Raw genomic sequence first — 24,936 nt, forward strand, 5'->3', positions numbered from 1 at the left:
TCTTCTACCTGTTCTGAATCTGGAATGAAGCCTAAATGCTTGGCCAGCATCTTTGGTGTCTTGGGTCTCTATGCTTTCTTTCATATATTGAGTTCTACCTGCTTAGCTAAAGCTTTTACCTGTTCTATATTTAGCGACACTAATTTTTGCCAAGTTAAGTTCTCCTCTTGCAGAAATGCTTTCATATGGAAAGTAGCCATCTTATTTTCTATTGTCAGTACACACAACCTTACTGCTGTAATCCCATTTGCTTTGTTTCAACAAGTTTTGCTTTATGTTACTTTTTCCTTCTACTTGCAAATACTTCAAAGTCAAATTCGGCTCATTTGCAATGGGTTGATCATGGAATGACGCACCTAATTTGTCTCAGACAGAATTTGTGGGTTTCTTATTGTCCATGATCAAAGCGTTTTATATATGAGGTGTGAGAATTTTTACACTCAAAGTGGTTGTCCCAATTTAAGTAACTGCAACAGCAAGCCGTTTTGTGAGTTTTAAAATAAAGAATGTTATTTGTGAATTCATGCTTGTGTCATGACTCACTGGGGATAGTGGGCTGCAATATCAAGTTCCCCGAGCTGCGACAAATGTGAAAGATTTTGATCAACCCACCTAATTGTTTAATTTAGGTTAACAGAATATGAGCACCAGGTTTGTAAACTTAATAAGTGACTAAGTGTTTATTGAACAAATTATCTTTAACAGTGGCAAAAGAAAGAAATATGAACTGCTAATTTCTAACTCTATAACCTAACTCTACTCCTCCTTAAATCCCTATACACACACATACAAGACACATAAGACACACAAAAACATGAATTTAAGTGTGGGATTAAACAGTTCAATAGCACCAATCCCAGAGTACAGGATTCGATGAGTTGATTTTGATCGATGTCTTCGAAATTCCTTTCAGTTCTTGTTGATGACACGGGGTGGACTTCCAGCATTTTCAGTATTTAGTTCACTGGTTGAACACTTGCATTCCAATGTCTCTAGCAGTGATTTTCCCCTTTGCCTTGTGACAGGGGTTTAGCAAGAGAGAGCAGGTTATAGAGATATGAAGAGAAAAAGCCAGTTAGCTATTACTGTAGAATTACTGGAATCTTACACACATAGGAGAGAAAGGTTTTAAGTCTTTTTCCTTTCAGGCTAGGAGCTATTCTGCTGCACAGCTCTAACATAAACCCCAGTTACCTGGTCAGGAGCTAATTAAAATGTTGTTGCCAGACAGTTCCCCATTAGACCAGACTCCTCCTCGGCAACATCCTGTCTTTCATGGCACACTCTGTTCCATGACAGCAACATTGTCTACATCCCTCACACTGTTCCAGTAGGCATGTCTTTCAAACTGCAGCCATTGTAATTTTAATCCGCAGTCCAACAGACATAAAAAGATATGTCCTTTACACTTGCCTGGAGGTTTAAAAAAAATGATGTCTCATGATGCTATCACTTAAACAAAGATTAGATACAGATGAATAAAGAAAACAATAGGATTACAATGCGAAATTGTCTCTGTCTCTCTTTCATGGCAGGCCTGAAGTATTTTTGATTGGTTGATGCATTTAGTTGAAGAAAAGGTCTTCTCAGCAGAGGATTCTCGGTGAGCTGTGAGGCTTCTTGTATTTGAATTTCCTGGAGGTTGGTTCTCAGGTGAACTTGAAGCTATGGGCGCTCAGCAGCAGTAGAATTGTACTCAACCCCCCATATCCCCCACTCTACCATTACCTTCAAGCCAGGTGATCAACCTTGGCTCAATGAAGAGCACAGGCAGGACTGCCACAAGCAGCACCTAGCATGCCTAAAAATGAGGCGTCAACCTGGCAAAGCTACAACACAAGTCTACTTGCATGCCAAACAGCATACAAAGCAAATGATGGATAGGGCTAAGTGATTCCACAACCAATGGATAAGATCTAAGTCCTGCAGTCCTGCCACATACAGTCGTGAATGGTGTTAGACGATAAAGCATCTCACTTGAGGAGGAGGCTCCAAATATATTCCCACACTCAATGATAGGGGGGTCCACCACATCATTATTTTTTTATTCATTCATGGGATGCTGGCATTGCTGGCTAAGCCAGCATTTATTGCCCATCCCTAATTGCCATTGAGAAGGTAGTGGTGAGCTGCCTTCTTGAACCACTGCAGTCCATGTTGTATAGGTACACTCACAGTGCTGTTAAGGAAGCAGCTCCAGGATTTTGATCCAACGACAGTGAAGGAACAGCGATGTATTTCCAAGTCAGGATGGTGAGTGGCTTGGAGGGGAACCTCCAGGTGGTGGTGTTCCCATGCGTCTGATGCCCTTGTCCTTCTACATGGTAGTGCTTGTGGGTTTGGAAGGTGCTGTCTAAGGAGCCTTGGTGAGATGCTGCAGTACATCTTGTAGATGGTACACTCGGCTGCCACTTGGATGGTGTCAAGCTTCTTGAGTATTGTAGGAGCTGCACTCAACAGGGCAAGTGGATAGTATTCCATCACCCTCCTGACCTGTACCTTGTAGATTGTGGACAGGCTTTGAGGAGTCAGGAGGTGAGTTACTCGCTGCAGAATTCTGATACTCTGACCTGCTTTTGTAGCTACAGTATTTATATGGCTAGTCCAGATTCTCTCTTGTTGGGGATGGTCTTTGGCTGGCACTTGTGTGGTGTGAATGTTTTTTGCCACTTTTCAGTCCAAGCCTGGATATTGCCCAGGTCTTGATGCATTTGGACATGGACTGCTTCAGTATCTGAGGAGTCGGAATGGTAGTGAACATTGTGCAATCATCAACGAACATCCCCACTTCTGACCTGAATGTTGTCAGGGCCCACAGTCTTTATAGTATCCAGTACCTTCTGCCATTTCTTGATATTATGTGGAGTGAATCAAATTGGTTGAAGACTGGCATCTGAGATGCTGGGGACCTCCGGAGGAAGCCAAGGTGGATCATCCACTTGGCACTTCTGGCTGAAGATTGTTGCAAACGATTCAGCCTTATCTTTCAGCCTGACCATCTCAATCTGTCAATCATTTCAGTTCCAGGGCATCACAGCAGGAGTTCCTCGGGGTAGTGTCCTAGGCCCAACCATCACGTTACCATCACTGGCTCCCCCACTATAAACATCTTGGGGGTTACCATTGACCAGAAACTGTGCTAGTCTAGCCATATAAAAATGTTGGCTACAAGAGCAGGTCAGAGGCTAGGAATTCTGCGGTGAGTAACTCATCCCCTGACTCCCCAAAGTCTGTCCATCACTGTCGCTGTGTCAAAATCCTGGAAGTCCCTCCCTAACAGCACTGTCAGAGCATCTGCTATTTCTACCCTGGTTTCTTTTAACAGCTGGGTTACATTTCTTCCAGCCCTGGTGATTTATCCACTTTCAAGGATGCAATGTGGTTGATTCTTAAATGCCCCTGAACAAGGGCAACTAGGAATGGGCAATAAATGCTGGCCCAGCCAGCAAAGCCCATGTCCTGTGGATGAATAAAAAAAATTTTTTTAATTCCCCTTAATATTTCCTCTCTCCCCATGTTTATCACATCCAATATTTCACAGTCCTCCTCGGTAACTACAATGTCTGCATTTTCTCCCACCTTTTTGAAGACAGACGCATAGTGTTCATGAAGAACCATACCCACATCTTCCGCCTCTACACATAGGATAACTTTATGGTCTTTTATGGACCCTAGTCTTACCTTAGTAATCTTCTTACTCTTAAAGTATTGATAAAACATCTTTAGGTTGTCCTCGGTCTTACTTGCCAATATTATTTCATGCCCCCTCTTTATTTTCCTAAGTTCCTTTTTGATTTCATACCTGCCCCTTCTATACACCTCCTGGCTTTCAGTGGTAAGTTTTCGGTATCGACCAGGTAGAATTTAATTCCACCTGCCCTCACGGGCCAAGCTGGGAGTTGGGTGTGGGCCATTTAATCAGATGGGAACGCACAGGATGGAGACCATGAGCAGAATTTAATTGAGTCCACCGGAGAAGTCATTATGGCAGGTGAGCCTGGAAAAAATACCCACCTCCAATTCCCAGTGCTGGGAAAACTGTCCCAAATAAGTCAAAGGCCCAATGCAGGAATCCCGCTGGCAACAGGATGTCAATTAGGCTCATTAATGAGCCACTTGGCAACAATTATTTCTGTGCCTACTGGGATTTAGTATCAGCTCAGGAATTTACCAGAATTCCCATCGCTCTCCCATAGGGTTGGTCCATTTTATGTTTTTGGTTCTCAGGTTCTCTTTGTCCGGTGAACTCTAGCTGCGCCCTTGATATTAACACACTGGCTGGTACTTGAAATAATATAGCCAGAGATACCGATTAACTGAACAAACACTGGTAGTTTATTGGAACTAAGAACAGAGCACTAACACCATTTGTGCTTCTTCAATCACCTCCAGCTCTCGGCTTACAATTACCCAAGAAGCCTGTACTATGTAGCGATTGGTCAATACAGTCACATGGTCAACTAACTACATTCTCTTAAAGGTACGTAGCACTCCACTTTAACACCTCCCTGCCTTTACTTGAAAGTACAATTGAAAAGCTTCACAACATCCCAATTGTTTACATGAATAACTATTTACAAGTCAAGTCTCTCAGGAGGCTTCCTCGGACGTGTTCAGCGTCATAGTTCAACGGCCTAGGCTGGTTTTTCCAAGACAGCCCTCTCAGGGGTCAACTGTCCACCAGGCTCTTCGGTGGAAGTGGACAAGTTTATGTCTTCGACCCTCTCGCATTCAACAGGCCCCACCGGTACTTCCAAATCGTGTGACAGACTCAAACCGCAAATCATGATGGCATTCCTTCTTGCGGGGCTCTTCTCTTCTCCGGAGATGATCCACATGTCCTCTAATTATTCAGCTGTTTACCGACGCATTAAAGGAGAGAGGTCCTGTCACGGCACTCACATCGCCTAATAGCCAATTGGGCCCATCTCCAAAGTTCTTCGCGAGAACTGTGTCTCCCACTGTGAAATTTCTTTCATGATTATGGCCATCATGTCTAGCCTTCTGGGCCTCTTGGCTTCTCTCCACCCTCCCCACTAAATTTGGCGTAATAAGAATTGGACAGGTGCGGAGACGTCTCTCCATTAGTAAATCAGCGGTGGCAATACCGGTGGTTGTGTGTGGTATTGTCTGGTATGCGAACAGGAACCGTGACAATCTGGTGCTGATGGAACCCTACCCAGCTTTTTCATCCCAGACTTAAAAGTTTGGATGCCCCACTCAGCCATACCATTAGGGGCAGGGTGGTAAGGCAAGGCTTTGATATGAGTTATTCCATTGAAGGTTGTAAACCTGTGGAAGTCCCCGCTGGCAATGCAGTCCCCATTGTCTGACGTGAGCACCTTTGGTAACCCTTGCACTCCAAAACTCTGTCACAAACGGTCTATGGTGGCAGCAGACGTGGCTGGTAGGCATGGCTCATGTCGAGTTTTGAATATGTGATGCCTCCTGCCAATTTCGAATATAATTTTTCAATCTTTGGTAACGGGTGTCTGTCAAATTTGGCCACTCTGTTTACAGTTATCTTATAATCACCACATAAGCAAACGTTTTGGTCTGGCTTCAGTACTGCTACATAAAAGCAAAATACTGCGAATGCTGGAAATCTGAAACAAAAACAAAAAATGCTGGAAAAACTCAGCAGGTTTAGCAGCATCTGTGGAGAGAAAAAAAGAAAAGTTAACGTTTCAAGTCCATATGACTCTTCTTCAGAGGAAACAGAAGTAAAAATGTAATGAAATTTATGCTGTTTATGGAGGATGGAGCAGGTGAAGCTGGATAGAAGGCTAGTGATAGGTGAAGGCAAAGAAGAGATTGCCAGAGGTGTCATGGACAAAAGGACCAAGGGGTGTTAATGATAGTGATACTGGCTAGAGGAAGTGCCGATGGTGGCATTAAGATCAGAAAGCAGAATGTAATAAGAGCAGGACAAGGGTAAGCACTCTGGAAAGAACAACATGAACAAGTGACAGATGGCCCTTGTGCTGGGGGCAGGGGATGGTGGTGGGAAAAAAGATTGAAAATAGGATACAATGTGGAGATAAAACAATGAATAAAAATGAAAATAAATAAAAATAAAAATAAGTGGATAAAAAATAAAAATGAACATGAATATTGAAAAAAAGGGATAAAAAAGGAGTGAGGATGGAGGAGTTCATGGTCTGAAGTTGTTGAACTCAATGTTAAGTCCGGAAGGCTGTAAAGTGCCAAATCAGAAGATGAGGTGTTGTTCCTCCAGTTTGGTTTGGGCTTCACTGGAACATTGCAGCAGGCCAAGAACGAACATGTGGGCGTGAGAGCACAATGGCAAATGGCAAGCGACAGGAAGGTCTGGGTCATGCTTGCGGACAGACCGAAGGTGTTCCGCAAAGCGGTCACCCAGTCTGCGTTTGGTCTCCCTAATGTAGAGGAGACCATATTGGAAGCAGCAAATACAGTAGAGGAGGTGCAAGTGAAGCGCTGCTTCACCTGAGAGGAGTGTTTGGGCCCTTGGACAGTGAGGAGGGAGGAGGTAAAGGGGCAGATGTTGCACCTTCTACGATTGCATGGGCAGGTGCCGTGGGAGGGGAGTGAGGTGTTGGGGGTGAAGGACGAGTGGACCAGGATGTCCCGGCAGGAACAGTTCCTATGGAATGCTGACAGGGTGGGTGAGGGGAAGATGTGTTTGGTGGTGGCATCATGCTGGAGTTGGCGGAAATGTCGGAGGATGATCCTTTGAATGCGGAGGCTGTTGGGGTGAAAAGTGAGGTTCTGGGAGGGAGGGGAAGGTGAGGTGAAAAGTCATGGTTCTGGGAGGGAGGGGAAGGTGTGAGGGCAGAGGCGTGGGAGATGGGTCGGACACTGTTGAGGGGCCTGTCAACCACCGTGGGTGGGAAACTTTCATTTAAGAAAGAAGGAAGACATGTCAGAAGAGCCGTTTTGGAAAATGGCATCATAAGAACAGGTGCGACGGAGGTGAAGGAACTGAGAGAATGGGATGGAGTCCTTACAGGAAGCAGGGTGTGAGGAGCTATAGTTGAGGTAGCTGTGGCAGTTGGTGGGCTTGTAGTGAATATTGGTGGACTGTCTATCACCAGAATTGGAGACTGAGAGGTCAAGGAAGGGAAGGGAAGTATTAGAAATGGACCATGTGAAAGTGATAGAGGGGTGGAAATTGGAAGCAAAATTGATAAATTTTTCCGAGTCCAGACAAGAGCTTTAAGTGACACCGAAACAGTCATCGATGTACTGCAGAAAGGGTTGTGGGAGAGGACCTGAGTAGGACTGGAACAAGGAATGTTCCACATGCCCCATAAAGAGACAGGCATAACTGGAGCCAATGCGGGTGTCCATAGCCACACCTTTTCCATACGGGTACTATGTGTGCCGTCCACTCGGAAAATTGTACCAGTTGTAAGATACCCACTTTTCCAGCCTGCTTATCTCGATCTCGACCTTGTCCCATGGAGCATAATGGACTGGTCTGGCTCTGATAAATCTGGGGCTTGTGTTAGGGTCTACACGGATTTTAGATTGTAGCCCACGATTCCTTCCTAGCTCGTCACTGAAAATGGAAACATACTTTTGCAACAATTCCTGTAGGTTTCTTGTTCTGATTTTAAAATCTTGGCCCATTGCAATTTAATCTTTTTGAGCCAGTTGCGATCACTTAAACTGGGGGGTGCCCTAGCAACTACTATAAGGCGTAAATTTGCAGACTGATCCCCATACTGCACCAGGACTTGTCATATCCCTTTCACTTGTATTTCCTCGCCCATATAGGTTTTTAATTTAGTGTCCAATTGTTCCAAATTTAAAGGATGGGCTCCTTTATTCAAGTGTCTGAACATATGTTCTCCTATGACAGACATTGGTGCCCCAGTATCGACCTCCATCTTGATGAGTTGTTCATTGACTCTAATGATTACTTGGATTGGCTCAGTTCTACCCACTTTCAGGTTGTGCAATGAATAGATGTCAGATTCTGCTTCCTCTGGTTCTTCAACAAGAGAGATTTTGCGAGTTCTGCCTTTTGTTTTTAAAATGCTGTCTCAGACTATCTTGACAGTGACCATTGTGGTGGCAGAAAAAGCATTTGAGATTTCTGAACTGTTGATCGCCTGCAGGCTGCCTGGACGCATTTCTCTCATTAATGTCATGGGTTTTCACTGTAGTGCTGTTGTTCTTCAATAGTCTGTACATAGTGGGCATTCTACACCTTCCTGCGGAGTCTGGCGTTTTTGCACCTTTTGTTACCAGCCCTTCCCGCCCTACAAAATGGACGGCACTAGTTTCTGTATTTTTTATTGCCTCCGAGTCTCTAACAATGTTCTCCATGGCTGCTGCCAATTCTAATGCCTTACTGAAGTCTAGATTAGTTTCAGAGAGCAATCACTTTTGAATAGCATCATCCCCGATTCCGCAGATCAATTGGTCTCTCAATATGTCATTAACTGAAGTTCTGAACTCATAATATTCTGTTAATTCCTTTAAAGCAGCTATATAACCAGTGATTGTCTCTCCTGGAAACCTACTCCTCAAATTGAATTTAAAACACAGCATTCTTAGGAATCTTATCCTCCAAAGTCCCCAATTATGTGATTGATCTGGGTTTTGAATTAGTCCAAATTGATTTGGAATGTAGATTCTGATCCATGGTTAAAAATTCAAGATGAATTACCACTCGTTTGAAGACAAAGGGATTTCCCATGCTTGCTTCTTTTGGCGGGCTCTGCTACAATGACGATCACACCCAGATTGAAAAGATTTTTTGAACAATGGCTGCCTGGATCGACTGCCTAGAGTTTTCCCCTGTTCAGCACTTTACTTTTACTTCGCTTTACTGCAAATTAGTCAAATATTGGCCTTTGCTTGCCTTAAGCTGAGTTTCTAATTCACAATGGGCTCAAGTTTTTTTCTCATTCCTGTTTTGGAGCGAGCTCAGGCGCCATGTGTTCAGGTGCCAACTCAGTGATTGGGTTTTAGCGATGAGTTTTTTTTCAAACTGCCCTTCTGATAACTGAATTAGTTAAAGGTTTTCTAAGGACTTGCTGTAGCCTGGAATTTTAAAAGATTTTAGCTCACCCCAGCTAGGTCTGCTGACTCTGCACTCTGGGATTTGAAGCTGGACTCCCAAGACAGATTCTCTGGAGTCTTCTACTGCAGTAAGCAATTTTAAGTTGATTCCATTCAGCTTCCAAGCCTTTCTTTGGAGCTTTTTCCTGGCAATTTTTCCTCTGCGCCTTTGCTTCTCAAACTTCTTTTCAGGTTAAAGAGGCGGGTAATCTGATAAAATCCATGCTGCCTTTTCTCTTGCTGGTCTTTGTTGAACTGAATGGTCAAAATTTTAGGTTGAATGAGCGGGCACGCGCCCAACCTGAAGTCGCGTGAAATAGTGTAAGGGGGTTCAGGCGTGCGTCCCAGCATCTTCATGCTCACACACAACATTATGGTCGGCAGCCACACGCAGGAGTTGGAAGTGTGCCCGCCGACAATTAAACGGGCAATTAAGCCCATTAACAACCCAATTGGGCTGAATTTTATGGCCTGCACAATTTAGCGCTCACCGCACGGGCAACACAGGCAGACAGCCATTCTGTTTTTCTGATTTCTCATTCAAGGCTGAGATAAAAGGGGATCAGAACATTGGCTGTGTTAGTTGTCAGGTGAGAGTTTGCTGCTGCTTTAATGCTGAAGTTTCATACCTTTTCCTGTGGTTTCTGCTGAAGCATTTGCTTTGGTAGCTTTGTTTTGAAGACTCTTGTTGTGTCAACTCTCTTGGAGGATTTCTTCAGTGCACAAGGAAGTGCCAGCTACATTTCAGCAAATGGGGATTGTTCACTTTGCTGGGGGGAGCCCCTCTGAAGAAGAAGAGAGGGGCAGAAAGGAGAGGAGGCCAGGCGTCGGCAGGCAGCATCCCAGGGAGAACCTGTGAGAGTAGAGGCGCAGGCAGAAGGGGTCCAGGGCCACCAGGGAGGTCAAGGCAGGTGAGACTGCAATAGACACCACTATCCTGCTGCCAGGGTTTACCGGCAGCGATCCAGCTACCTCAACATGTCAGAGGCACAGTGCTGCAGGAGGCTTCCCCTCTCTAGGGACACCGTGACATCATTATGCCAGATGACTGGGCCAGAGGTCACCTCCAACTCTGCAAGTGGGCATCCAATGCCAGATGCTCTAAAGGTCACAGTAGCCCTCAATGTTTTCACAACCGGATCTTTCCAGGGGTCAGTGGGTGATCTGTGTGGAGCATCCCAATCTGCTGCCCACAGTCGCTTTGAGCTGGTCACTGACGCCCTGTTCAGACAGTCCTCATTCATTACCGGATGTACCAAGCCAGCCAAGCTGAGTCAGCCAGAGGCTTTGCAGTGATTGCTGGGTTCCCCCGCATCCAGGGTCCCATCAACTGCACATATGTGGCCATCAAGACACCAGTGGGTCAGCCGGATGCCTTCATGAACGGAAAGGGCTTCTACTCCATGAACATTCAAATAGTGTGCGACCACAAGACACAGATTCTGCAGTTCTCATGATGCATACATACCGCGACATTCCCAGATTCCAAGGCTACTCGTGGCTCCAGCTCAGCTGGATGGTTGGCTGCCGAGTGACAAAGGGTATCCCTTGAAAAGGTGGCTCATGGCACCTCTGCGTTACCCAAGGACAGAGGTGGAAGAGACGTACAATAGGAGTCATGCCTCCATGAGGGTGGTGGTTGAGAGGACTATTGAGCTGCTGAAGATGAGGTTCCGTTGCCTGGACCATTCCAGGGGTTCTCTGCAATATCCTCCAGAGCACATGTCGCTTTTCGTCATGGCCTGCTGCGCTCTGCACAATCTGGCACTGGCAAGGGGGGACCCAATGAAGGATGAAGATAGCAAGGCAGCTTCACAGGCCTCAGGGGATGACTCTACTGATGGATCTGATGAGGAACCTGGGCAGGCACAGGGTGAGGGCGTGGAGGCAGACTTGAGGAACCTTCAGGGAGGCAGGGACACCAGGGAGGCCTTGAATCAATGCACCGTTTGCCAGGCTAAAGGCATGCCTTTGATCGCATGGCAAGGGTGCCGCCTCCTTACTACATATTTCTGAGGAGGTAACCCCATGATCCCAATGTCACCTCATAACCTCTTTAATAAAGTTTTCTGCCCCTGTTGTCTATCATAAGGCACTGGTGAGCCCTGTACCTATGGAAAACATGATGGATACTCAGGGCATTGAAACAAAATATAGATTTATATTCTTTTCAGAGTTGCAAAAAAGGAACATAACATAATTTTTCACTACAGCCACACAAAAACAATACATAACACTGATGAAATGAAAGAATTTCACCCGTAAAAGTCCCATTCTGTGCTCATGGTGTCGTAAACTTACGCTTGCGAGTGCTACATCTCGGTGCACCTCCATCACCCAATCACACCGCCGCCCCAACCACACACCACTCCCCCCTCCCCTGCCCCACACACACACGCACACACACACACACCCCTTTCCACCGCCTGGTTGGCAGCAGCATTGGAAGCAGATTGCTGACTTTGCTGTCGTGTCGGCCCTGAAGACCTTGACCACTGGCTGGTGGAGCCTGAGTAGGCTCCGCCTGGAAGTTTGTGTCCAGCACCATGGCTGGGCACTCCTCAGTCATCGCAGCCATTTCAGATACCACAGTCACAGGCAGAGGGGCAGGAGAGCTGCCACCCTCGATTGGAGTGCCGTGAAAGGAGCCCGCTGGGACGACAGGCAACTCATCTATCAGCGTGAGGTTGGTTTGATGCTCCCTGCTCACCATTGATGGACGGGCACCTAGCAGAGAGACTAGATGCCTCATCTATCTCTCACTCTGGCTGTGACCTCCTGAGGTCACTCCCATGTATGGATTTGCAGATCCGAGCATGACCCCAGGAACTCCTAATTGTGTTCTTGGAGCTGCTTGTCCATGAGAGTCACCAGTCTCTCAGTGGGGGAGGCTGTGCGCCCGGTGCTCAGGGTCAATGCAGTGCTCATACTCCACATGGAGTCCTCTATGACAGAGACCATGGCATGTAAACCCCCAGGGATCTCCGGCAGATCCTCCCGTGCATCCTGCTGGACATTCAGCACCTGACACCTGATTGACAACTCCAGATGCTTATCATCTGCCTTGGACTCAGCATCATCCATGAACAGAATCAGGGGTCCTGGGGTCTCACTCAGACCTCGAGCCCACACACCAGCAGTGACCACAGGAGGTAATTGGCAGCGCGAGAGATGGCTGAGGCACCTAGTCTCTCTGCTTGGTGCCCGTCCATCATCCTGGTCTCCAGCAATCCTCTGCCACCTGGTGCCCTAGGCACTCTTTGCCTCCGGTGGCCCCCCATGTGAGTGTGCCTTGCCCTTCCCATAGTGCGCCGATGGACTAGTGAGCACCAATGTGTTTGTATCTGCGCTGGTGCTTGGTGGGGAGAAAGGGTCTGTGGCTCCTCCTCAGGTGTCAAAGGAGGGTCCTCGGGGTCCTGGCAGCCTCTGGAGAATGGCTCATCTGAGGGAGGAAGACAATATGTCAATATTATCAATCATCACATAGTCAATGTGCATGCTAGGCGGACAATTGAGACTATGGACAATTGTAACATGGTGACATCACAACTGCTGGATCACTGGGATCTCTTGCTTAGAAGTCGTCATTTGAGGTGAGATGACCCTACATTATTTGCATTCTCTGCCAGCCTTGTATCTGCCCATTGGACTCTTATATTCCTCTGACACACCTGCCTCTCTGTGACCTGAGGACCTGCTCCTCGCTGGCATTCTAACTCAAGGACGTCCATCTCAAATTTGGTCAGTGTGAGCAGATTGGCCACCCCACCATCCATTCGTCTGCACCCCACAGCATGATGGCTCCTCTTCTCCTGTTCGGAACAAAGTGCATTCATTAGCCCACCCTTTATCTTCAACACCATACCAGCCTCGCACCCACGCCCACCACCAACCAGAGGGCCAGGTTGAGGAGCCCATCAAATTTGCACATCCCATCCTTCTATGTCCACAATGCTGGTAGCCACATCTCCCAGCCTTGGCCAGCTTTGTGCCTTTGTATTTGTGCCTTTTGTCACTCTGATTCTTACACCCCTGAGTGCCTCAAAGTACAGTCATCCTTCACGATATCTTCACACAGTACCATGCCAACTCAGGACTCATCCTTTCCAAGCGCAGAAGATCATTAAACCGTTTGCGGCACTGGATCCAGGAGCAACGCACTCCATCATGCTGACCTGTGCTTCCTCTTCTTACCAGGCCTTCTCTGTCTGCTGTGATAGCCTCCTCAGAGTGCCCTGCCTGGCATGCACTAGAGTGTGCAGGCACTTGTCCGGGAACTGGGGGGTAGTGTGCCCACCGGCATTGCCCTCCCGTCTTGCATGCCCAGTGGGTGCAAAGGCCACAACTTCTGTAAACTTCAAAAGTCTCTTCAATACAGCTCCCTCAAAACCTCCTGGCAGCCTTCAGGGAGCTGGCTCTGCTGTTTTTAAATGCCCCATCGGGTGCCAATTGGGCCTGGCACCAGCTACACTCTCACCCCTGCCACCAGTGCATCGCCAATGTCCAAGTACGTTTCACGCTGGCTGGCCCTTAATTGGCCAGTCAGCGTGAAATTGCATTCAGAGTCCGATCACAGCCAGACACGGAAATCGCAGCCACTTCCAGGCTTGCCGATCAAGCGCAGCCGACAATTGCAAAATTCAGGAGAATGATTTGGTGTGATTTCCAGTAAAAAGGTTCAATCACATTATAAACATAACAATTAAGTACTGTACATAGTTTTATCAAATTTCTGGTCAATACATACTCACAATGCAGTTGTTCTGCAATGCATCTAGCACAAAGTGACACAACTGTCTGACAGTGTCTTGGCTGTTCCTGAGTATAATCATAGACATCTCCAAGGGGTCTAGGCCTAAATAACTATGTCTACTACAGATGCTAGGCACATGTATACAAAACACAATATTCTGAAGGGACTTGACAGGGTAGATACTAAGAGATGGGGACACAGTCTCAGGATAAGAGGATAGTCATTTAGGACTGAGATGAGGAGAAATTTCTTCAGTCAAGGGGTGGTGAATCCTTGGAATTCTCTCTCACAGATGGTTGTGGATGCTTCATCATTTCACATATTTAAGTCTGAGATGGACAAATCTTTGGTCTCCCAGGGAATGAAGGATAGTTGAGATGAAGTTGAAGATCAGCCATGATCATATTGAATGGCCGAGCAGGCTTGATGGGCCATATGTCTACACTTGCACCAATTTCTTATGTTTTTAACACCTGAACCTGAATTCCTTCTAAACTCCCTTTCTAAAACCTTTACCAGCTGCATTATAACTAAGTTAAAGTCTGCTCTTCTTTGGCTATAACTGAGTGTGCAAAAGTGCCAGGGTATGAATCAAAACAAAACTTACATTTTATAGCCCCTATCACATCTTAGAACACTCCAAAGCACTTTTCAGCCAATAATGGACTTCTGAAGTGTAACCACCATTATAATGCAGGGAAACATGACAGATAATTTGCGCAAAACAAGATCCCATCAACAGTAATGAGATAAGTGAACAGATAATCTATTTAAGTAATGTTGTTTGACGGATAACAACAATAATTTATGTTGCACTTTTAATATAGTAAACCATCTTAAATGCTTCAAGGAGCAATATCAAATTGAATTTGACACCAAGCCGCATAAGGAGTCATAGATAGGTTTTAAGGAGAATGTTAAAGAAAGAAGTAGAAGTAGAGAAGCAGAAAAGCCTCGGGAGAAAATTCCAAAGCCTAGAGCCTAGACGCTGAAGACACAGCCCTTAATGGAAGAGTCAAGAAAATTGGATATGAGCAAGACAGCGGAATTGGAGGAGCACAGAGATCTCAGAGGATAGTGGGGCTGGTGGATGGTATAGCGATAGGAAAGGTTGAGGCCATGGAAGGATTTGAAAACAAGGATGAGAATTTTAAAATTGAGGCAATGCCAATAAAGGAGTCAACCAAGATCAATGAGAACAAAGATGATGTGTGATTGATTTAAGATATGGACTTGGATGAGTTCTTGCTAATAGAGTGCACAAGGTGGGAGGCTGGGCAGTAGTTCATTGGAGTAGCCGAGTCTAGAGGTAACAAAGGCCTGGGGGTTTCAGCTGTAGATGAGCTGAGATGGGATTTAGAGAGTCAATCTCACAGAAGAATAGTGGAAATTGGCAGGCTTTGTGACAGAGCAAATATCGGAGTCAAATGGGACGTCAAGATTGCAAATTGTCTTCAGTCTCAGACAGTGACTAGGTCATGGGATGGAGTCAAAGGCTAGGGAACAGGGTTTGTGGTAGGGACCAATTATTCTCAACATTTAATTGGAGGAAATTTCTGCTCATCCAATACTGGATTTTGGGGCAAGCAGTGTGACAAATCAGACAGTGGAGGCTTGAGAGACAGGGTGGTGAGAGAGAGCTAGGAGTCATCAATGTATATGTGGCCTCCTTAGCCAAGGAAGGGCATACTTGCTTTAGAGAGAGTGCAAAGAAGATCTTTGGACTGCTTTGGGAAGAGGGGATTTTCCTGTGTGGAAACATTAGATAGACTAGGCCTTATATTCCCTAGATTTTAGACAAAGAGAGGTGATCTCATAGAAACATAGAATTTCTTTTAAGGGGCTTGATAGGGTAGATGCTGAGAAAATGTTTCCCCTGGATGAGGGGGGTCGTGAGCTTGGGCTTGCACTCTCAGAATAAAGGACCAGCCATTTGGGACTGAGTCGAAGAGAAATACTTTCACTCAAAGGGTGAACTCTTACCCAGAGAGCTGTGGATTCTCAGTCATTGTGTATATTTAAGATAAAGAGTGATAGATTTTAGGCTACTAAAGGAATTGTGGGATTGTGGATAGTTTGGGAAGGTATGGTTGAGGTAGATCAGCCACGATCCTTTAATGGCAGAGCAGATTCAAAGGGAAAAATTGTTAACACAAGTGGAATACTTTTACTCTTCTCCAAGTGGCTTGGGATCCTGAGTTGGCAGAAGAGCCCTTTGTTTAATGGTTCATCCAAAATACAACTCCCCCAACAGGATAGAACTCCTTCAATGCCGCAGTGAAGTGTTCGTCTGGGTCAAGTTGTTATATCTCTGGACTTAGGTTTAAACTCACAACCTTTTAACTCAGAGGTGACAATATTACCAGAGAGTCAATTCTCACACCTTGACACTTTAAATATTCTCAGCTTTAGCTGACAAATAGTATTGATGATACTGTCTAAACAAAAAGGGAGATTTATTGTATAATGCAAATATTCATTGATGAAACCAACTTAAGTTGGATCGTCAGCACAAAACTAGAGGGGAAAGGTTCAAAATTAACAGATCTCCGGTGAAACTAGAAATATTTTTCCTGCAGGTCTGTGGATTTATGGATGCCCAGAAAAACAATTGATACCATAACAAATAACTCCTTAAAAAAGGTTGGATGAATTTCGAAGTGATATTTGGTATTAGACAACTAAAGTACACATTGGGGTGATTAAATACTCCTACAAACATAATGATTCCAATGCTGTGAGAGAGGACGGAAAGGGAACATATTATTGACCATAGAAGTCTGATGGTCAGTGATGAAAAGTGGAATTGTGGAGTTGGGTAAATTTCCTGGAATTTTCTGTGATTACCTTTGAATGTCAAGGAGAATTTATAGAGAACCATCCTGTGGAAGGTTAAATGAATCGGGTAAAATTCATGATAGTCTATAATGTACAGGTATTTTATGAGCAACCTCCAGGTTTTTTTATTTATTAATTGTTCATGGGATGTGGGCATCGCTGGCTAGGCCAGCATTTATTGCCCATCCCTAATTGCCCTTGTTCATGGGCATTTAAGAGTCAATCACATTGCTGTGGATCTGGAGTCACATGGAGGCCAAACCAGGTAAGGACGGCAGATTTCCTTCCCGAAAGGACATGAGTGAACTAGATGGGTTTTTTTAATGCCAATTGGCGATGGTTTCATCAGACTTTTAATTCCAGATTTTTATCTGAATTCAAATTTCACCATCTGTCGTGATGGGATTCGAACCCTCGCCTCCAGAGCATTACCCTGGGCTGGAACACTAATCAATATGTAACAATATGTAGGCTGTATGTCCCTTATGACAGTACCCTCCCAGGTTCACAGGTTTACTCCTGATACCAATGGCCCAAAGTCAAATCCCACTCAACCATACTCGGCAAATTTGAATAAAATCACATTGAACTTTATTGACTCACCGGCAAATTCTTATACTAACAAACATTACTAGTTCTGGTTGTCAGGAGTTTATCTGAGAACAGAGCAAGAGGGATAATCAGTGCGTTGTCTCCGTCTCCAAGTGGTGGATCAGACCACTTCTGAGCTAGCCGGCTTGTCACTCGTGTGCTGCAGATTTTATCTTATCAATTTCAACTTCTGGCTACATGTGTACATGACTTGAGTCCCGTTCATCTGACCAGTTCTCCCTGACTGGCATCTGGCCTATGGGGGGGCGTGGGTAGGCGTCTCCACCGCTACTGGTTGGTTCACCTAGACCCACTCGCCCACCTCCCTTTTTATCATTATTTCTGGCCATCGTACTCATAGAGAAACCTGATCCAGGTGTGATGCATACATCGGGTTCCTTTATCTTTGATCTGTTTGTCTCCCAGGTTTGACCACTCCTTTCAATCTCTGTTCCCTGTTACAGCCCCACACAACCATCACATGTTTTACACAAGCCATACTCACATTTTCCAGCCATAATCACATTTTCTTTACATGTTACCTTTAACCTGATTTCATCTACCTAATCACAAGTTTACTCTGTTACTTATTGTGTAAACACACCATTAGACTGTACATTATTAGGTCTAAACACTGTTACATATTATATGCTGTGCTTCTAAATATCACTATGCCACTGCCTCCCCAAATACTAGTCTTTACCCCCTTCATACTTCTCTTCTCATACAAATAAAAAGAAATGGGAGAAAAAATGGTTAGATTCAGCATTGCTGTGGATGTCACTATTTTGGTGGATGTATTAAGCTCATGTAAAAGGCATACGCTTTATTTCTACTGTCCATAATACTCTTTAAACTAGAGGAAGTAAAAATAAAAGGTGTAATTAACGGATAAGTCATGGCAGGGCAGCTCGGCCATGTGGAATGTTCCTCCTGTGTGATGTGGGAAGTCAGGGACACATCCAGTGTCCAGGACAACCACATGTGCAGGAAGTGTCTCCAGCTGCAGCTACTTGAAACCTGTGTTTCGGAGCTGCAGTTGGAGCTGCGGCTGCAGTCACTGTGGAGCATCCACAAGGGTGAGGTCTTCGTGGATAGCACTTGCAGAGAGGTAGTCACACCACAGGTAAAGAGTGCACAGGCAGAAAGGGAATGGTGACTGCTAAACAGAGTGAAAGCACTAGGCAGCTAGTGCAGGAGTCCCCTGGGTCCATCTCCTTCTCTAAGAGATTTTCCGTTTTGGATATTGCTGGGGGAGGTGCAGCAAGAGCCAAGTCCATGGTACCACAAGTGGTTCCGCTGCACAGGGTGGGAGAGAAAAGAGTGGGAGAGCAATAGTGATAGGGGATTCTATCATAAGGGGAACAGATAGATGTTTCTGGGGCTGCAAATGTGACACCAGGATAGTATGTTGCCTTCCCTGGTTCCAGTGTCAAGGATGGCACTGAGCAGCTGCAGGACATTCTAAAGGGGCAGAGTGAACAGCCAGAGGTCATGGTCCATATCGGTACCAACGACGTAGGAAAAATCAGGGATGAGGTACTGAATGCAGAATATAGGGATCTAGGGAATTAATTTAAAAACAGGACCTCAAAGGTGATAATCTCAGGATTACTCCCAGTGCCATGTGCTAGTGAGATCAGGAATAGGAGTATAGACCAGATGAATGTGTGGCTGGAGAGACAGTGTAGGAAGGAGGGATTTAGATTCCTGAGGCATTTGGACTGATTCTGGGGAAGATGGGGCCTGTACAAGCTGGACAGGTTGCACCCCAGCAGGACCAGGACCAATATCCTCGCAAGGGATTTGCTAATACTATGGGGGAGGGGTTAAACTAGAGTGGCAGGGGGATGGGAACCTGAGCAGGGAGACAGAAGAGCAGGAAACAAAGAAAGGATTGAAAAACAGAAAAGTAGAAAACACAAGTGAAAGGCAGAGGAAACAAGGGCTAGCAGCGAAAAGGTCATAGTGCAAAAAAAGATGTGTAGACATGATAAAAAAGACAAGTCTAACAGCACTGTATGCAAATGCACGGAGCACTCCCAATAAGGTAGACAAATTAACACCACAAATAGGTGTAACCAGTTACGAAATGATTGCAATTACATAGACATTGCTGCAGGGTGACCAATGTTGGGAGCTGAATATTCAAGGGTTCTTGATATTTAGGAAGGGCAGGCAAAAAAAGAAAAGAAGGTGGGTTGATGGTGTTAGTTAAGGATGAAATCAGTCAAAAGTGAGAGAGGATATTGGCTCAGAAAATCTAGATGTAGAATCGGCCTGGGTGGAGATAAGAAACAACAAGGGGCAGAAAACAATAGTGTTGTCTATAAGTTTCCAACAGTAGTGGTAAGGCAGGGGATGGCATTAAACAGGAAATTAGAGATGCATGTACAAGCATGCCACAGTAATCATGGGTGACTGGGCAAACAAAATTATCAATAATACAGTGGCAGTTGAATTCCAGGTGTGTGTACGAGATGTTTATTTTTCACCAATACGTTGAGGAACCAACTAGGGAACACGCTATCCCAGATTTTATATTGTGCAATGAGAAGGGGTTAATTTATAATCTTGTTGTGTGGGGTCATTTAGGGAACAGTGACCATAACATGATGGATTTCTTCACTAGGATGAAAAGTGAAGTAGTCCTGTCCAAAACTAGGGTCCTAAATCTAAACAAAGGAAACCATGAAGGTATAAGGCATGAGCTGGCTAAGATAGATTGGGAAACTTCATTAAAAGGCATGACGGTGCATAGGCAATGGCTGATATATAAAGAACGAATGCATGCATTGCAACAATTATACATTTCTTTCTGGTGCACAAACACAACAGGAAAAGTGGCCCAACCATGGCTAACAAAAGAAATTAAGGATACTATTATATCCAAGGAGGAGTCATATAAAGTTGCTAGAAAAAGTAGCAAGCCTGAGGATTGCGAGCAGTTTAGAATTCAGCAATGGAAGACCAAGAAATTGATTAAGAAGGCAAAATAAAGTATGAGAGTACACTTACATGGAACATAAAAGTGGACTGTAAAAGTTTCTATAAGTAAGTAAAAATAAAAAGATTAATGAAGATAAATGTAGGCCCCTCATAGTGTGAAAAAGGAAAATTTACAATAGAGAACGAGGAAATGCCAAAGCGATTAGACAACTACTTTAGTTCTGTCTTCACGGAGGAAGACACAATAACTTCCCAGAAATGGGAGGGAACCAAGGGTTTAGTGAGAAGGAGGGATGGAAGGAAATTAGTATTTGAGCATTGCTGAAAAAAAAACATTTTTTCAAAGCTTTTTGTCTTGCACTCATCAAGGCAATCCCAAGAATACCAATGTCAAGGGAAGCAATGACTTTATACTGCATGAGGCGAGATTGCTGATTCAAATGGACTCTGATTGAGATGTTGCCATGGAGAATGCACCAGTTAATGGTGACTGATAGTTAACTGCCAAGCATTGTTTGAAATTTAAACCAGGCAGCTTGACTCTGATTGGTCAAGACATTGCCCTGAGAAAAGAACCAGCGAATGGCTATCACTTATTTTGTTTAGCTGAAACAGGCGCAGTGTGTGTACATGTTCTTTATGTCTGCAAAAAACAGGGCATTAATGTATGTAGCTTCCAGTACATGCAAATGCAGCACACTGCGAGCCTGACTGACAATCTTAAATTGCTTGTCAGCGTAATTTTTAGCACATAAGTATCATTTAGCAAATGCTGTCCAATCGCAGAATCATACCTAATGTGTGTTTTGAGTTTTGCAAGCATGGGCTGGCTGGGTACGATCTGTACCTTGCCCATTACAAACAGTGAAAGGGACATGCTGTTTGATACAATCTGTCAGTCTTTGGGACGTACGACCTACATACCTAGCACCACACTTTCACTGAAATTCATGTATCACCTTACTCATTAGTGAGATATGCAGAACATCTTTTTGGCTTGACAGCAGCATGCCGTTGCTATTGCACAGCAGCAGCATGAAACAATTAGTTTCACTTATTGCTCAAATTTTTGAGATAACTTTCACTTCCAGAGTAACCTGAGGTAGACTGGGCACTTTTCAGGCCCAAAAGTGATGGCCTTGGGTCCGTTTATGAGTTTGTATAATATATTGCATGAAATGGTCTGATCAGGGTAGCCATTATCCCGCAAGATGACTATGATGCGCCCTATTTCAACATTAAGCTTGCGTGGTGAACAAACCGCTTGGGCACTATTTACAAAGTTCTGTACTACCAAATGACTACTTGAAATTAGTGTCACTAAAGAAATAGTGCTGGAGAAATTAATGGGACTGAAAGTCGATAAATCCCTAGGGCCTGATAATCTACATCCCAGGCTACTGAAGGAGGTGGCCATGGAAATAATGGATGCATTGGTTGTCATCTTCCAAAATTCTATAGATTCTGGAACAGTCCCAGCAGATTGGAGGGTGGCAAATGTAACTCCACTATTTAAAAAAGGAGGGAGGGAGAAAACAAGGAAATACAGATTGGCTAGCCTAACATCAATAGTAAGGAAAATGCTATAGTCTATTATAAAGGATGTGATAACAGTGCACTCAGAAAATATCAATGCGATTAGACAAAGTTTATCATGTTTGACAAGCCTACTGAAGTAACTAGCATAATAGATAAGGGAGAACCAGTGGTTGTGCTGTATTTAGATTTTCAGCAAGCTTTTAATCAAGTGAGAGGACTTGAGCACAGGAGCAAGGGTGTCTTACTGCAGCTGTACATGACCTTGCTGAGGCTACAGCTGGAGTATTGTGTGCAGTTTTGGTCTCCTTACCAAAGAAAGGATATACTTGCCATCGAGGGAGTGCAGCAAAGGTTCACCAGACTGATTGCTGGGGTGGCAGGATTGTTGTGTGCGGAGCGATTGAGTCAACTAGGCCTGTATTCACTGAATATTAGAAGAGTGAGAGGGGATCTAATTGAAACGGATAAAATTCTGGGAGGGCTGGACAGACTAGATGCAGGGATGATGTTCCCTCTGGCTGGGGGGTACAGAACAATGGGCCACAGGCTCAGGATACGGGGTGGGCCATTTAGGGCTGAGATGAGGGGATATCTCTTTACTTAGAGGGTGGTGAAGCTGTGGAATTCTCTACCACAGGAGGCTTTGGAGGCCAAGTAACTGAATATATTTAAGAAGGAAATGGATAGCTTTCCAGATTCTAAAGGTGTCAAGGGGTATGGGGAGAGCACGGGAGTATGGCATTGAGATTAAGGTTCAGCCATGATCATATTGAATGGCGGAGCAGGCTTGAAGGGCTGAAGGGTTACTCCTGCTTCTATTTTCTACATTTCTATGTTTCTATTGTTGCAGTCTAATGCAACAATTAAATGGTATTTTCAGTGCAATTTTGTTCTTGCATGAGAATTGTTTTTTTCATAAATTAGAAGAATTGTGTTTGTTTAGAGTGGTGGTTGGTAGGGATACACAGGTAAGGAGCTGAGATTCAATAAGACACAAGAATACTAAGGATTTAAAATTGGTGCAATTGTATTCCTGATGCACAGCAGCTCACCCACATAAATGGGTCATATATTACCCTCAAGTATATTAACTGCTAACCCATTGCTGCACTTAGTTGGATCATAGATTAACAGATAAACCAATAGAGACACAGGGAGAAAATGCCAATCCACTGTCATAATACCTGTTTTAACCATTAACTGAAATCTTCAGAACCATTCGCTCTCCGGCTGAGCTGCTGGTGTAACAGCAGCGGTAGCAAATCCTGCAGGCTTATAACAGTGCAGTGACTGCCTTGACCAAACTGGATAGATGAAGCATAAAAGCAAAATGCTACCGATGCTGCAAATCTGAAACAAAAACAGAAAATGCTGGAAAAACTCAGCAGGTCTAACAACATCTGTGGAGAGAGAGAAACAGAGTTAATGTTTCGAGTCCCTATGACTTCTTCAGAGCTCTCCACAGATGCCGTTAGACCTGCTGAGTTTCTCCAACATTTTCTGTAGATAAATGAAGCACCTTCGGCCGACTGAGGGATATCGCCTAAGTGAAGGGCTGTGTTAATGTCAACAATTTATATCATCCGATTTAAATTACCACACACTGTCAATGCTATTCCATCGGTACGAGAATCGCGAAGCATGAACTGGGAGCGGGGATGCTGAGATGGGAAACTGGGTGAATGCAGATTGAATGTAGTAGCAGTGCTATGGAGCCTGTACCGCGATTTCAGCGCCACTTCACCGAAACTGACGAGTAGACGCCACTTCCTGTCGGTCAGAAACCCTACAGTGAGGAATACAGAGTCCCCCACAAATATCTGCAGCAAATCACAGCTTCACACCATCCAGGGTGGAAAGATGCGTCTCCTCCGAAAGACCTGCTAGATGTATTTTTGCACAATTGATGTGGATCCTATTCTGAGACTGTGAGTACCTGGGAATGTGATTCATTGTCAAAACAGCGTTATTTCACCCATTGCACCTGCAGGTGTTTTCTCCATCGCTGGGAGTGCAGCATTTGCACTGTTCGGCGGTTTCTGTTGGCAGAATATTGAGTGATAATGTGGTAAAAGGACCGAGGATGCGTTACTTATTATCTATAGGTGCGTTCTTCACACAATTGCCTTTTCTCAAATAGCTTCATTGAAAAGGTTTGCAGCATAGAAAATAACAATGTAAATGATGTAGTTTCCGTTGAATTCAAAATGATCTGTGTGCATTTTTACACATTCTTCATTCAAATCATCCCAGCTTTCGAAGTCAGCGCAAAATAAGAATTAAAAAGTCAGCACCTAGAAATGTCTTTTGGCAACCTTGTCCGGGCATTAGGAAGTGAGAGATTGTTTTAAATTAAAGTATTCTGTGGCTATTTCTTATGAGATTTTGAAACTCTTGTTAGACGGCACTGTGTACATCCAAAAAAAAGTTGTTGAAGATATTTATTAAAATGGTGCATTCCATTGAACAGACATGTTGTGAACTGCAACCAGTCAACATTAAGATGAGGAGCAATATACAATTCATCTTTCGAAGCTGTCTACAATCCGTGTGGGCTCCCGCATAGGCTCTTGTCAAAATATTGATCTTAAAGCATTACGTTAATTCTAAAATAAATGTTCCGAATAAATACATGTTCCATGATATTACATTATTTTGGATCTATGAGCAGGATTTGAACCATTTAGTAAGCGTGATTTAGATTGTATGAAAGGAGAATTTATGTGATAATTACGGAACCTAATTCAGCGATGATGGTGTGAAGTGCCACATTCACAACAAAACGCCAAAGAGATGAAAAATCTTGCACCAAAGTTCCCACCGCCCCAGCCCTAAACTTCACCTCACATGGCCAGGACCAGCACGTTCAATACAAAATGAAATGGTGGGGGGCTGGGGGGCGGGGTTATACATATTTATATATCTATATATTTGAAGAGAGGTTAGTAGCACCCAACCCTTGCCATGGAGAACCTTACGCTCTAGTAGAAGTGTTCAGGCACCATTCCAAATCTCTACTGCACTAAGGGTGGTTAGGAAAGGAACAATGCAAATAACAAAAAAACATGGAGCAGTTGTTAATTATCTTCCAAATAGCGGTGAACTCTATATTTTTTATATAGTTTTTCAGAGTTCTCGTTACAATTCTACAAATAATGTTGCTGATTAGCAGAAGTGACCGAGGTCGATGCAAAACATATTATAACAGGGAC

This window comes from Cetorhinus maximus, chromosome 5 (assembly GCF_964194155.1).
Source record: "Cetorhinus maximus chromosome 5, sCetMax3.hap1.1, whole genome shotgun sequence".
Lineage (NCBI taxonomy): Eukaryota > Metazoa > Chordata > Chondrichthyes > Lamniformes > Cetorhinidae > Cetorhinus > Cetorhinus maximus.